A 14,969-nucleotide genomic window follows, 5' to 3' on the forward strand; every position below is an offset into this window, starting at 1 on the left:
CCCGACCTACACAACCCATACCACCCCGACCTACACACCCCACCCCGACCTACACAACCCACCCCGACCTACACAACCCACACCACCCCGACCTACACGCCCCACCCCGACCTACACAACCCACCCCGACCTACACAACCCACCCCGACCTACACAACCCACACCACCCCGACCTACACGCCCCACCCCCGACCTACACAACCCACCCCGACCTACACAACCCACACCACCCCGACCTACACGCCCCACCCCCGACCTACACGCCCCACCCCGTAGCGCCACCTCCGTTTCGCGAGCCGAGTAGGCGAGTCGCGCCGCGTCCGCCTATGGGTCCCGCGCGAGGCTCTCGCCCGAAGGGAGACTGAAGGTCCTCAACGAGCTGCAGCGACGCCGTGATGAGAGGGTTCTGCCAAGGTGAGTTTTGGGTGGTAGTTTTTTTTTGTTAAAGAGCAAACATTTTTTATAAAAAGTTTGTCTTTCGATGCTCCATACTAGTTCCGCGCTCCGTACGGTGTGCCCGCTTGCGTTTTGACAGGTTGATCGTGTTTGGTAATTGTTGTTGTTATGTCCGCACGCGCATTTTCACGGACGGGAATTGTTTTTTTGTTACGAAGCGTGTGTTTCGTACTAAATAAAACAAGAGAAAACGTGAATTTTAATGCGCGCATCCCGGCAGCACTGTGACGCAGTGCTCGAACACATGGCTCGAAGTTTTGTGAGTTCAAATCCTGCTCCAGCATCGATTCGTCCCATCATCCCTCTGTGGTAGATAAAATTGCTACCGCTTCATGTAAAGTAAACAACCGTGTCATCATTGGACTTTGCCCCCCCCCCCCTCCCGCCTGGGGCATTGCCTTCGAGTTGGTGGGTGGGTGGTTGGTGGGTGGGTGGTGGGTGGTTGGTTGGTAGGTGGGATATTGGTGGGTGGGTGATTGGTGGGCGGGTGATTGGCGGGTACTTGGCAGGTGCTTGGTGAATGGTGGGTGGGTGATTGATGGGTGGGTGGTTGATGGGTGGGTGGTTGATTGGTGGGTGGTTGGTGGGTGGGTGATTGGTGGGTGGGTGATGGGTGGGGGGTGGGTGTTTGGTATGTGGGTGGTTGGTGGGTGGTTGGTGGGTGGGTGGGTGGTTGGTGGGTGGTTGGTGGGTGGTTGGTGGGTGGCATTCGTTTTTTTTTGCGTTGCTGGGGTGGCTGGCTGGCAAGATTTTTTTTTTCTCGAGCAGACAACCCTGAGACAGACGGGGGTGGGATGGGGGGGCACCTGAGCCCATGAACTTCTGCAATTCGCCACTGTACAACAGGTCCGTCCACTTCCCGGTGCATGGCATACGTGTAAATTGCAACGCATACGTGTAAATTGCAACGCAAATGGCACGGGATGGGGATGGTATTTGCATCTGCGAAAGCGCGCGTGCGTAACACGCATTGCAAACGCACGCCTTGTGTTTAATCACAAAGACAGAGAGACACGTGCACACTCCAAGGCCATCTTCGAACATTGATACTATATCACAGAGCTTTCACCGCTTCTGCTAGACTGTAAGGAAAGTGCTGACGAGGGAGCACCTATTATTAACATTGGCGCAGCATCCATTGAGATAGGATGACCAGCACCGTACCCAAACAGCAAATACGGTACTCATTTAAGGCTGATTTGACGCCCATAGAAGTCCCAGTACCACTTGCCAAGAGCCGAACTTTGTTTTATAGAATCGTAGCAGAATACACACCAGGTACTCATTTGAGGCTGACTTGACGCCCACAGAAGTCCCAGTATAAGTTCAAGTACCACTTGCCAAGAGCCGAACTTTGTTTTCTGGAGTCGTAGCAGAATACACACCAGGTACTCATTTGAGGCTGAGTCGACCTAGGTGATACCTACAATTGGTTCAGATAATCGTCACTGGTGTTGGCCGTGAGCTGGAATAAAACCCAGGTTGCGGGGGTTCGTAGCACAGCACGCTAACCGCTGCACTACCACTCCAAAGGCAAAACCAAAGATCCCCTGTATAGCCTCAAAAGACTGTTGGGGCAAGTGATGTTAGCGAGCACCTATGAAGGCCGGCACGGTTTACGAGGGGGTGAGTGCCCAGCACCACTCCCGGCCACCTTTGTCTCCCAAAATTGACACAAATGACCAGGTAGTCGTTTGAGGCTGAGTCGATCTAGGGGAGGCCAAGGACGGGTTCACATAAAGATCACTGGTGTTGGCCGTGAGCCGGAATGAAACTCGGGTCACTGGGTTTGTAGCACAGTGCGCTAACCGCTACACTATCGCTCCCCACACACATGTGCACACACATATAGGCACATGCAGGCATGCTTGTACATACCGTACTCACTTCTTCACATACATATCCTTTAACACGCACATGCTCCCAGGTCCATATTGAATTTAACCTCGTAGATTGTCTGTACAAAAGCTGTGAGCGAGCACCTATCAAGGCTGGCACAAAACAATCGGAGAGTAGCAGAGCCAATGCCACACACATCTTATTTTCTCTCACATGATGTGGTGTTGATGCGGTGCGTGTTTTTTTGCTGATAAAAATAATCACTTGCGATGAAACACACGATGTCTTGTGGATAGCGCAGTGTGCCATAAACCGGGACACCTAGTTCAATTCCTTGCCACAGCTTACACCCGTGGTGAGTGATACCCAAATCGGTGCTGTGTCCTCCACGGTCGTCAACACGAACTGACTAGCATGGTGAGATACGTTCAGACGATGTCCGTGGACAACGTGGCATGGGAAGGTCCTCTTGCAACAATGGATTGCCAGAGCGACTGCCTATTATTATTCTTCGACCATCAAGCTTGGTATAATGCACGGAGCCCAGTCTGAGAACGCTAAAGTATGAATCGCATAACATTTATCCAAATTGGGTTGCTTTTTTTAAAAATGCCAAGGATGATGAAGAGATTCATCCTTTTGGAGAGACGCTCGAAGCCGTTACGTCAGCCTCTTGTGCTGGACGGCAAGTAATGCCACTGGTTGAGCCTGCGCCAAAAAGGGAAGACTGCAAACAGTTGAAAACGCATTTTCCCAAATGCAACCTTTATTTTGGCGCTTTTAGTCATTTGAATAACCGCGTGCCCACAATGTACACAAAGGGGGAAAGAGTGGGCGGTAGTGTTTGCCTCTTGTGCCGAGACGCTGCGCTCATAAAGGTCGGTCATTTTTCTCGCCCTCTTTACTTTATTGTCCGCCGATCGGGCCCGTTACTAAAGCCGCAGCGAGCGGACGTCTAAGCCACGCAGTGTGACTCATCCCGAGCGTGTGCTGGACTTGGGACTCGTTGTCCAGGTGACCACCAAGGCCGTTGGGTGACCACCGAGGTGACGTCTGGGAATTCGTCGTTGCCTTTGGATTCATCGCTTGGCCGCACTAATCTCATAATAAAGTTTTTTTGAGTTAGATCGCGTTATCCTAAATGTTGTGGATTCACTCTTCAAACACACCGGTGGGCTGAAGAAGTAATTAATTGGCGTTTTGTTAACGTGACACATTTTTTACTGATTGGCCGTGTCGGTTTGGTGGAGGGTTGCGACACTTTTATAAATAACGCGATCTAACCCAAAAACCTTTATTATGAATAATACTGGTCGCGAAAGCCTACGTGTTAAACACACTAATCTCGCTCTCACGCCTATAGTTTTAATGTAATACGTAGGCCTGCACGACCAATGTTATGATTCGAACAGTTATATTCTTTGGGGGAGGTGGGGGTTCGATCGTGTCGTTTTTACTAAATACAAAGGAAAGTCTCACTCAATCTCAAGACTCTTTCAGGAGGTTTCTGCTGGAAATGTCAGACTAATTCCTATTTATGAACAGTTTTTACGTGGAACAAAGAAAGCCAGAATATCTTCTCTGGTTCTTTCGGTAAAGTCACGTAGAATGAGAATAAAATAATAAATTAATAAAATAAAATAACACAATAAAATTATCACGACGTTTCGAGCACAGCGCTGTCCTCGAGACAGTCTCGTCCCTTCACCTGATGAAGGCCACTTGTGTTGTGGCCGAAACGTCGTGAGAATTTGATTGTGTTATTTTTATTAATTTATTATTTTATTCTCATTCTACGTGACTTTACCGAAAGAACCAAAGAAGATGAATCCTTGCAGTCACGAAAGCTTTAAATCGAAAATTAAAGCCAGCATAGCCAAAGAAGGAGAAATCCCAGCACATATATGACGGTTAACACAACACAATTTACACAGACTGGTTGTCAACCTAATTGTTGTACTTTCTCCAACAACCACCTCGTCATCCTACAGGTGGGTATCTCAAAAAGGCTTAATCTCTGTGTCATCCACCAGTCCCACATCCAAGTGTTTGGATTACAGGTGTGTACCACTGCACACGGCCTATTCCCTATACTGAAATTCAGAATTATACACACTATTGAAACCGTGCTTGTGCCAATTTGAATAAAAGCACAAGGAATTTTTTTCTTTTTTAGAATTACAAATTTTTCGTTGCATCTTTTGGTTCTGCACACAATGGGAGCCTCTCCCGTTGTCAGGGGAGAGCGGGAAGCACCTTCCTGTCAGACGAGCTCAGCTTCACACAGAACCTTGGCTGTTCTCGTAAAGGTGCCGTAACATTCAGTGCCTTGCTACGTACGTATGTTGAACTTCTTTCGCACCGTACGTGTCCAACCTTGCGAATCAGAGGTGCTATGTCTGTTGAACTTTTTTCGCACCATACATAGCCAACCGTGCTAATGCGTGGTGTTATGTAAGCGTGTTGAACTTCTTTCACACCGTATGTTGCCAATCGTGCTACCCGGAGGTGCTATGTATGTACTGTATGTTGAACGTCTTTCGCACCATACGTAGCCAACCGTGCTCATCAGAGGTGCGATTAGCACGGTTGTTCTACATCACACTTTGTGAAATGTAAGTGAACATGTTTCTGGCCTCGTGGCACTGGGGCAGACTCCTTGACGCGTAATCAGAAGGTTACGAGTTAAAACCCTGAAGCGGGCGGCCACCTGAACCCATCATCCCTAATGCATCAATAACATGTTTACCACTCTGGGAAGTCAACAGTGACCACATCTTGTGGAGAGACGACACCCCAACGGTAGGAAGGAGGTGTGGACCGGCTGTCACTGGTTGGTGGCCATGGGCAGAAAGGAGCTGCCCAAGAATGAATGCGGGCATGGAGGACACTTTGACTTTGGAAATCTTTTAAGCAAAACTGCTACGTAAATATTTTATTACCTCTCCATGGCATGCCACACACAGTAAACTATAAAGACATCCAAAATAACCCATAATTTTCCACTGGCATTGCACAATACGGAAACGAGAGCAACGAAATGCAAATAATGGGCTGCTTCTACCAGTTCTTGCGCTTCACTGATGCAGGATGCGGTGTGGCGTGGTGTCTTACTCGCAGAGGTTGCATAAAGCACTGCGGGCCCACACACAATGCTGAAACATTAGCCCACTGGGATCACACATAGTTTAACTGTATTGTAGTTTAATTTACTATTTTACTATTTATTTTACCAGGTAAGGCCCACTGAGCTGTATAGCTCTTTTTCAGAGACGACCTGGTCACAAATTATAGCTCACGCGGAAATTTATAGCAGCCAAATACTCTAAATACGTGTTTATAAATGTGAAGGGAAAAACCGGAAAACCCGGAGAAAAATACACGTGACCACGGAGCGAGAGACACGCAAACTCCAAATATTCAGCAGGCATCAGGGTCGGGATCAAACCCACGACCTCCTGTATACCAGGCGAGGTAGTTAACATCTCACTACCGTGTTGCCCCTTTGCAACAGCAATATCACCATCATGAAAAAGAGTATTGAGACTTGGTGAGGCTCTCCTGGGTAAACAACTGTAATCATAATTGTAATAATAAAATAGTAAATCAAGAGGTTGACATTGCACCACGTTGCATTCTGTTAACATCCACTTATCCTTCAGACACAGTTTTGGAGTTGATTTTGCTTGATTGATCAGTTGATCATGGAACACGTGTGTCCGTACGCGTGGGCCGGTTTGCTTGTAATTGCTAACCTTGCTCACAGTGCGCGTGCGGGGAAGTATGGACAAGCGTTGACACACACGCGCACGCCCCGCAAGAAAGCTGACCATAGCATCCCAGAAGCCGAGTGCCTCGGCGCCCGTGTGCTTTCTCAGGACACAGGGCGGCAGGCAGTCTGGCGTGGGTGAGGTGGGGTGAGTGGGGTGGGTGCTCTGGCTGCCATCCTCGGAACGTCAGGAATGCTCACAGTGGGAGGAGGGGTGTACCAGGGGCTCTCTCTCTGCCACTTCTCCAATGCTCCTGACTTTGTGAGTCGCTCTTCAGAAGGCCTTTCCACTGCAGGAACATTCACCGCTCGACAAGTTGTAGGTGCCCGCACGCGCGCCTGCTTCCATGCGCCGTCCCCCCCCCCCCGAGTGTGTACACGGCGCGGCCTGGTGTTTGCGGAACCCACTCCACGCACTGCGCTAGCCGCCGCGTTGGGAGCGGTGGTGCCGCGGTTGGTAGCGCCGAGCGAGGGCGATTGCCACTGACCCGGCTTGCGCTGCTGTCCGTGCGCAGCGGTCGTCTGAAGCTATCTTTGGGCCTTGGGTTGGCTCGGTCTTAAGTGAGGACCTGACGCGGCATGTCGCTGTCAATACCTAGCAAGACAAATGTTGTCGTCGTGCGTGCGTGTGTGGTGGTGTCAGCCACACCGACCGCTCCGTTATTGTGCCAGCTTTAGACCGTGCTCGCTCACGGCACTTGCACTTGTAAACTCGCGGGGCTAAAATTGGAAGCTGTCTCTATTTCTGTGAGCGAGGGCACTCTTCTCTGCTTCTCCGTCACTATTATATATGTGTTGAGTGAGGTGGAATAGGGTGAGTGGTGTAAATGCATTGTGTGGGACATGAGCTCTTATTCGTTATTTGGCTTTTTGTTATACGGAATGAATTCTAACTGTGGCATTTAAGATTGCCTGGTATGCATTACTGCTCTGCTACTTGTCTAGAATGCTCGCAAGGTCTCGGACGCACGTGGGCTAATTAACCACGAAGCTGTATAACATCACATTTGGAATTTCCATTGCATGTCCATCGGGCAAATGTGCCAGCCCTTCCCAGTCCTCTGCTCTCAATGTGCCTGCGATAGCAGTAGAAGTAGCTTATTAAGTGCGCGTGCACGTGTGCCAAAAGCAGAAAAAATGGACCCATATGTTCTGGATGCTGACCGTGACATGTCTGGGGTATGACTATGGATTGTAGTCACAGATTACGGGGTAAACATCCTGCTCTGTTGCTGCTGCTTGTTGAGTCTCGCGTGGCTCGTGCCTTGGAATGTGTTTGGCATAAAATGTCAACATTCCAGCTGGGTATTTTTATACCTGCAGTGTGCAGAGCAGGAGATTAGCACACGGCTGGCATGCAGACCTTGTAATTTGCTCTTTTAAATGCCACTGTCATCATGATTCCAACTTTCATACTACCAGGTGTGTATGTACCGTATTGCATATGCAACGTGCTCTTTGTTGAACTGTGTTTATGAAGTCAAATGATCAAAGTGAAATTCCCTGGTCAAATGAGCAATCGGGTGACCATGATCTCCATTGGCAGTTTTGAGCTGATGGTGGAAATTCCACGTAGCCGTGGTGGGTCCAGTGTTTCCATGGGACGACGGGATCGCGAGATGTTAACGACCTCGCCTGGTATACAGGAGGTCGTGGGTTCGATCCCGACCCTGACGCCTGGATATATTTGAAGTTTGCATGTTCTCACCGTGGTCACGTGGATTTTCTCTCGGTCCTCTGGGTTTTCCCTCCATATTTAGAAACGCGCATTTAGAGTATTTGGCTGCTAGAAATTTCTACACGATAAGCCACTTTGTTGAGCTGTCATTTGTGGCCAGGTCACTACTGAACAAGAGTTAAATCGCTCAGTGGACATTACCTGGTAAAATAAGAATTGTTTATCTGAAAGGATAATTACTTTTGACGTCCTACAAATTTGTACTAATTGTTTAGCACCCAGAGGGATGACGGACTGCATCAAGTACATCATGGCGTTTTTTATTATGGCACATTTTACATAATGAAAAAGCTATGTTTATATATGTGTGTACCAAGCCATGGGGAGTGGTAGTGCAACGGTTAGCACGCTGCGCTACGAACCTCGTGACCCGAGTTTGATTCCCGCTCACAGTCAACACCAGACCTGGGCCTCCCTTAGATTGACTCAGCCTCAAATGAGTACCTGGTGCAGCATATTAGAACATCGCCACTGGGGAGACAAAGGCGGCCGGCCGTGGTGCTGGCCACCCACCCCCTTGTCTGCCGTGCCGGCCTTCATAGGTGCTCGCTAACAGCACTTGCCCCACTTATTATGTGAAGGCTATACGGGGATCTTTGTCTTTACAGCCAGTGATGGACATTTCACATTCCCATGGTGGTGTCGAGTGTATCCCGTAGGCCAACCACTTTGACTTTCCCATAGAGTTGTACTCATTTTATCGACCCTGCAGTGATGATGAGCCAAGTCAACCCCCAGACAGGATCTGAACTCGCAACCTTCCGATCGACAGTGAAGAGACCAGGGCAGTCGGGTTTAGTGCTGGTCATTCTCCACTCTCGTGTGCCTTACCGACCTTAATCATACTCACAAATATAATTTACCCTATGGTCTACGATGATAAATGGGGTTCTTTGTTTTGTCTTTGTGTGTATGTGTGTGTGTTGGCGCATGTGTGTACATTGGTATGTGTGTGTGGGGAGCGGTAGTGTTGTGGTTGGCGCTACGCTGCGCTACGAACCTGGCGACCCGAGTTCGATTCCCGCTCACGGCCAACACCAGTGACAATTATCTGAACCGGTCTTGGGCCTCCCCTAGGTCGACTCAGCCTCAAATGCGTACCTGGCGCAGTGTGTTAAACATCGCCACTGGGGAGACAAAGGCGTTCGGGCGTGGTGCTGGCCACCTACCCCCTCGTGTGCCGTGCCGGCCTTCATAGGTGCTCGCTAACAGCACTTGCCCGAACAGTCTATTTAGGCTATAAAGGGATCTTTGTATTTTGGCGCATGTGTGCACATCGGTATGTTTGTGTGCAAATCAGGCTAAGTGGGTAGTGCCTCCAATGTTATTTAAGCTAATTGCCAGCAGATAAGAACTCACTCCAGACTGACTTCTCTAGGATTTTGTATCCCCTGCTTCAGCCCCAGCGCTCCACAAACCCCCACCTCCCACATGCCCCCTCCCTTGCCGGCTTGAAGAATTCCCAGCTATTTAAAGTATGCGGCCAAGGGTTCTGCAATCCCATCTATAAGTGTCACCTTTGTAGCCACTCCGAGAGTTCATGCAGTCAGAAGGGGAGGCTTAATCCCTGCCGGTAGAAATCTGCGAGAAGTACCAACAAAAACATTCCTAGCCAGGGTTGCAAGCTCCCACAGAACCGTTATTGAATTGTAAATGCAGTTGCCGTTGACCCAAATCGGAATTAAACTCTAAGTGTTGGTGATACTGGATTGGCGGTGGTGTGCAAGCACAAATGGCAAAGTCACCGCATTTCTCAATAACACTGCCTCGAAGTTAAATTAAACATGAAGGGGGTTATTTCCCAATATGCCATCTCTTATACGTGATTTTTTAATTCATGTTTTTGTTGTTAAAAGTGAAATATGTCACTTAAACAACTTCACTTAAACTGATTGATAATGGCAGCCGATTAACAATGATGGTCTGTGTTAAATAAAATGAACGCTTCTGCCAATTCCTCCTGGCTTTAAGAGTCTAGGAATGTTACGGTGTGTGTGTGTGTGTTTTAAGGGATATTTGTAAGAACTACCTAGTCCTAAGTCTGCAGCGCATCAGCTCTGGAAGTTATATTTAAAGTGAAATTGGGCGCCCAACTGGATTAGGGATGTCAGTCTTCACGGCAAGTGCAATCTTTTAAAGAAGCCAGGGCACTCGGCTGCAGTGTTCCGCCTTCAGGGTTATCCGTGACGGTACCATTGCTGCCGTCCTCTTCAAAGAAAACCGCCAACCTAAATCCTTGCACTGGAATCAATGATTCAACACAACTTTAACGCATGGAATGTTTGTACACGCGTACCATTTTTCATTTCTGTTTAATGAAAAAAAAACCTTTGTGTTCTAGTTGAGTCCATTTGGGACAGAAGCATTCCTGGAAACAAAGGTAGTCAGTGCCTGACAGAACGAGATAAGATTCGGCAATTTTGACGCGAAAGATTTAACAGCCATTTGCATCGTTGAAAAAAAAATCTGCCACTTTTGTTTCAAGATATGGCGCGCGCTCCCTCTGAATGACACGAGCATAATTAAGCGTAAACCAGTTACACCACGATAAGCAGTAGAAACGAATAAAGAACATTCGAGGTGTACTGTCGAGGACGGAAAAGGTGAATGCAAGATTTATGATCTCCTGGCTTAGGTAAAGATTGCGCAGTGCTCATCTCTGTTGGTGGTCTGTGGTGGGAAATTCTACATTCCAATGACAAGGGCAAATAATTCCATAGGACAACCACAATTGATGATGGGTTGAGTTGATTCCCAAGCAGGACTTGAATGCAGGGCCCTACCAATTTGTGAGTTGAGTGCTCTAACCACAGCAACACCCAACCAGATAAGCCAAGTGGTGGGCAGTAGATTACAATTGCACAAATAAGTGGGGCATAATAACTGTACAATCATCAACCAGTGTGTGTTTAGCCTGTGGCAAGTTACACACATTACGTTTATCTTCCCATAGGCGTGGGTGTCGGGCAGCTTGCCAGCTTTCTCAAACTTCAATCAACGTTAAAATACCGAGGACACAGCCTGCTAAGGTTTTCCTGCGTTGGCTCGTAATAAAAGGCGAATGTTTTTTTTCACGTTTTTTATCTCATTGGGTTGTGCAACGCGTTGCAAAAGTCAACTGCGACAACCACAATGCAGTTCATATCTCGAGTCCTAATCAAAATGATTAAAGTTGGCAGTCACATGGCTTGTGTGAGCAACTGTAGCACAGGGGGCACGTCCTCAGCAGTGCCTTGCATGCATGATGTAATGAGAACATCGGGAGGCCAACTTTACAATTACTTGAAATGTAGCTCAGGTTGTTTAATGGCCTTGTTTAACGGTGGTAAATTTCATCCAGTATAAACATGATTGGTTTGCTCTTAAGAGATCTATGAAGATAGGTGACGTATAATGTAATTCAATTATGAACTGATTTGTTAGAATAATGCCTCATAGTTGGTGTCTCCGCTCGAATGAGATTTGCGAGCGACATTTATTTTTTGCTGGCGACCCTAAAGCAGTGCTGGACATTCCCCATTCGTGTAGCAGGGAAAGAATGAATTGGCCAATTAAACACGTGATCAATTAATGCGTGGCTTTTCGTCCTAATATTAAGTCTTAAAAACATCACCCTAACTGGTGGTGGAAAGTCACCATTTATAGTGCATTTGCATTGTGAGGTAGCAAGGTTTGACTTTGTGAGCGTAAACCATTGGCACTGATGCAGTGCTTCTCATGGCCACGAGGACTGATTGCCCCACGTGTAAACCCAATTCTTAATTTCTCCGGCACAGTGCATCAACTCAGCACAAGAAGGCAGTCTCACCCCTACGCAATGACACGGTCTTGCGATAGCTGCCGTTTAATATTGCGCTCCGATGTCGGAGTGGAATGTGATGATGCTTAGGGCACACTGGCCATGTGCCACTCGAGTGATATATTGTGCCTGCGATTATCTTAAGCAAGAAATACACACCGCCACTTCAGAGCCTTAGAAGCCACGAGTGTAACGTGGTGAGCGGCCTACATGAATGTTATCTGGAATTACTTGTGGCACAAAGCGAGAATGTTTGGCACGCTGCTTTTTTTGTATTCACGAAGGCCAAATAGCCCTTCTCTCTTTCTATTTTCTGACTTAATGAGAAAACTTAGTGACCTCATCAGTCTGTTTTGTTTTTGTTATCTTCGATAACGTGAGAATATCTCTTGAGCCCGTGATGAAAAAGCCATATCTCTGTTGCTGGCATTAGTATGTCCATAGGATATGATCATACTCTATGGTTATTTCGGTAAAGTCACGTGCCTTTACCGAAAGAACCAAAGAGTATGGATTCCTGCAGTCACGAAAGCTTCAAATCAGGATATGATCACTTTACATCCCACAACGTTGTTCTCATTTTATCAACGCCAGAGGGTATGATAGGCTCGGTCAACCCCTAGCCACGATTCAAAATCACAACTTTCCGTATGCTTGTATTGCCATAATTTTACATTACAGCCAATGTGGGAAGTGCTTGTCCTTTAGGGAGAGGCCGTTCTCAAAAAACGGCAACGTGGAATGTCCACCGCTGGCTCGAGGCTGCCAAGGGAGATGAGTGCCGACCCTTTGCTTGTTCAGGCACGGGGACAATTTGACTCCTGGTCACCCCGTCACAATGACGGGCTTGTGAAAGGCTAGCTTTGTCGAGCGTTCTTCGTGAAAACGCGGGGGGGGTGGTGGGGGTGGGGTAGGTTTATCGGTCGTATCGGCGGCGACAGACAAGTGAGACCCGAGGCTATCGATCTGCAAGTCACACTCAAACATCCCCAAAACAGCTTAATGTTATTTTAATGGCGAAAAAAATCGCAGGTACAGTTTGCGTGTAATAATGTTGAGCGTGTGCAGCATGTTATTTTAGGACTTTCCTCTGAAATGTACGTTACGTTGATAAATTGGTTTCTGATACAAAAGGGAACAAACAATTGGTTGTTTCCTTTTGGCCATGCATGTGCATTATTGCGTCGCATCCGTAGAAGTTATTATTTTTAACAAAAATATACACAGGCTTCAATAACCACAGGAACGTGTAAGCATGTAATGATGCATCATCAGATGTTTTCTTACCCCCATGATATTTGCATTGAATCACTCGCTTGAGAATCATGCAACTTCCATATGATGCGTATGCAAGTTGCATGATGGCATGCTAATGTTACTTTTAAGCCAATGCTATGAACAGTCAAAAGTTCGTGCTCAAATCAGCATTGAGGATGTGCTTATCTCCCGTTTACAGCCCTGAGCCTGGAGGGGAATTCCACATTCCTATGGCAGGGGAGAAGGCAATCACTGCTGATTTCTACGAGGGATAATGGGCCGAGTCCAATTCCCCCAACCAGCATTTGAACTTCCAACCTTCCGATCGCAAGCCACTCGACTTGCCGAGCCGACGCGTCCAATGCAGCATAGGCAATTATACAACAAGAATCAGAATAGAGCGCCTCAATGAGATGGTAAAAAAAGAGACGCAAAATTATTTATACCCTGAATTGTACCACGACTCCAAATCATAACAATTTGTCCAATCGCGAGGGCCGTTAATAGTTACATACCGAGGGACAAGGATCCTTCACCTAAGCTTAAAAGTCAACGTGAAAAGGGATTTCAGGGCTACGGAATGTGTCTGCGCCCGAAATAGACTCTTAAGAAATTCTGCACTGCGGTATAAATACATTCTCCTGACCTGCTATTGATGTGTCCGCTTGTGGTGTGGAGCGCTTAGCACCTTGCTAATGTCAACGACCAAGGTGGCATTTTCCCGAGCGCCAATCCTTCATCTGGTTTCAACTTGCAGTTGATCAGTTCGGAGGCTTTAAAACCACGGCGTGCCACACGGCATGGGAGCAGGTGCCCACGGTAAGCTACCAAACCTGATCTCAGCTCATTGAATATGCGGTAAAGATGAGTAAATTATGCGATTGCCTGTGACTATATGACCCGGAATGTACTCGGTCCCGTCAGATCTCAGAAGCTAAGCAGGGATTTTTTTGAAGCCTGGATGGTGCTTGGATGGGTGACCCACCATGCACAGGCGATCGAGGGCGCTGTAGCGAAATCAATTGTTGTACAGGGTGCTTAAAAGAGAAATGTTCACACTTCTGAGAATTTGCAACAACACCACAAGAAATTTGCCTCCAGGCTCTGGAGACCACCTGGAGAAGATTCCAGGCCCACGCGGTGACGATGATGGCGAACAAATGGAGACTCTTTGAGTTTTTGAAGCTATTAACATTACATTTGTTATCGTGTTACAGTGGTATTATCCGTTCTTTCTCCATAAAAAAAAACCGATAGTCCCATTTTTTTTTAAGCACCCTGTACTGTACCCGTGTGCTCTGGTGGCCACGTTGCACGTGGCCTATACAATAACCCCGCACTGTGGAGGCAGCGAGGGTCGGTGGATCGGAAGGACGAATGGCACACAATGTTGCGAGGCTCCCTCCCCGCGCGCCTCGAGGTGCAATCTCCCTCCTGGCTCGCCAGCCGAACGGCAGTACAACAAAGTGTCATCTGTCCCTTCTGTACGGGATAGGGCGTGTGCCCCCTCGTATGCCGCCTGGGGTGTCTCCCGGCGTTCTCCCACGCGTGCAAACAACGTTTACTCATCGGCTGAAAACATCCTCATATATAGAGAACCGCAGAGCACTCGTTGCCGCGGGGGCTCGCCGTCTGTCAGCCTCCCAGCTGGTGTTACTCGGCGACTGTGAGATGCGCTTGTGCGTGAAAGACGCGATTTAAAATGACTCGTCAGACTTTGAGCTAATTATTACTCTCGTGTCTATGCTCCCCCACCTACACCGACCCGAATTGACCAGGATGGTGAGGTATGGTCAAACAACCACAATGACCCGCACAGTGTGCAGATGCCCTCATCCAGCAGTCGATTGACAAATGGCTGTTGTATATGTGCGGTACTGAATTAGGGTTAATGTTTCGATTTAAAGCTTTCGTGACTGCAAGGATTCATCTTCTTTGGTTCTTTCGGTAAAGTCACGTAGAATGAGAATAAAATAATAAATTGATAAAATAAAATAACACAATAATATTCTCACGACGTTTCGGCCACAACAAAGCGGCCTTCATCAGGTGAAGGGGACGAGACTGTCTGACCTCCAGCGCTGTCCTCCAGACAGTCTCGTCTCCTTCAC

General features: G+C 47.8%; 1 protein-coding gene across 4 annotated transcripts in view; it reads left to right on the forward strand.

The window, feature by feature from the left end:
* SHROOM2 (shroom family member 2) overlaps positions 1–14,969 on the forward strand; it is a 263,864-nt gene that overhangs the window by 144,963 nt on the left and 103,932 nt on the right. The window contains exon 1 of one of the 4 annotated variants that reach the window (XM_032956709.2): positions 270–414. The exons of the other annotated variants lie outside the window; for them this stretch is intronic. The gene's annotated coding sequence lies outside the window, so the exon portion shown is untranslated. Of the gene's footprint in view, positions 1–269; positions 415–14,969 lie in introns of those variants that run through there. 4 annotated transcript variants of the gene reach the window in all.

The sequence above is a fragment of the Petromyzon marinus genome, chromosome 18 (assembly GCF_048934315.1).
Source record: "Petromyzon marinus isolate PM22_M1 ecotype Great Lakes invasive population chromosome 18, UKy_Petmar_22M1.pri1.0, whole genome shotgun sequence".
NCBI lineage: Eukaryota > Metazoa > Chordata > Hyperoartia > Petromyzontiformes > Petromyzontidae > Petromyzon > Petromyzon marinus.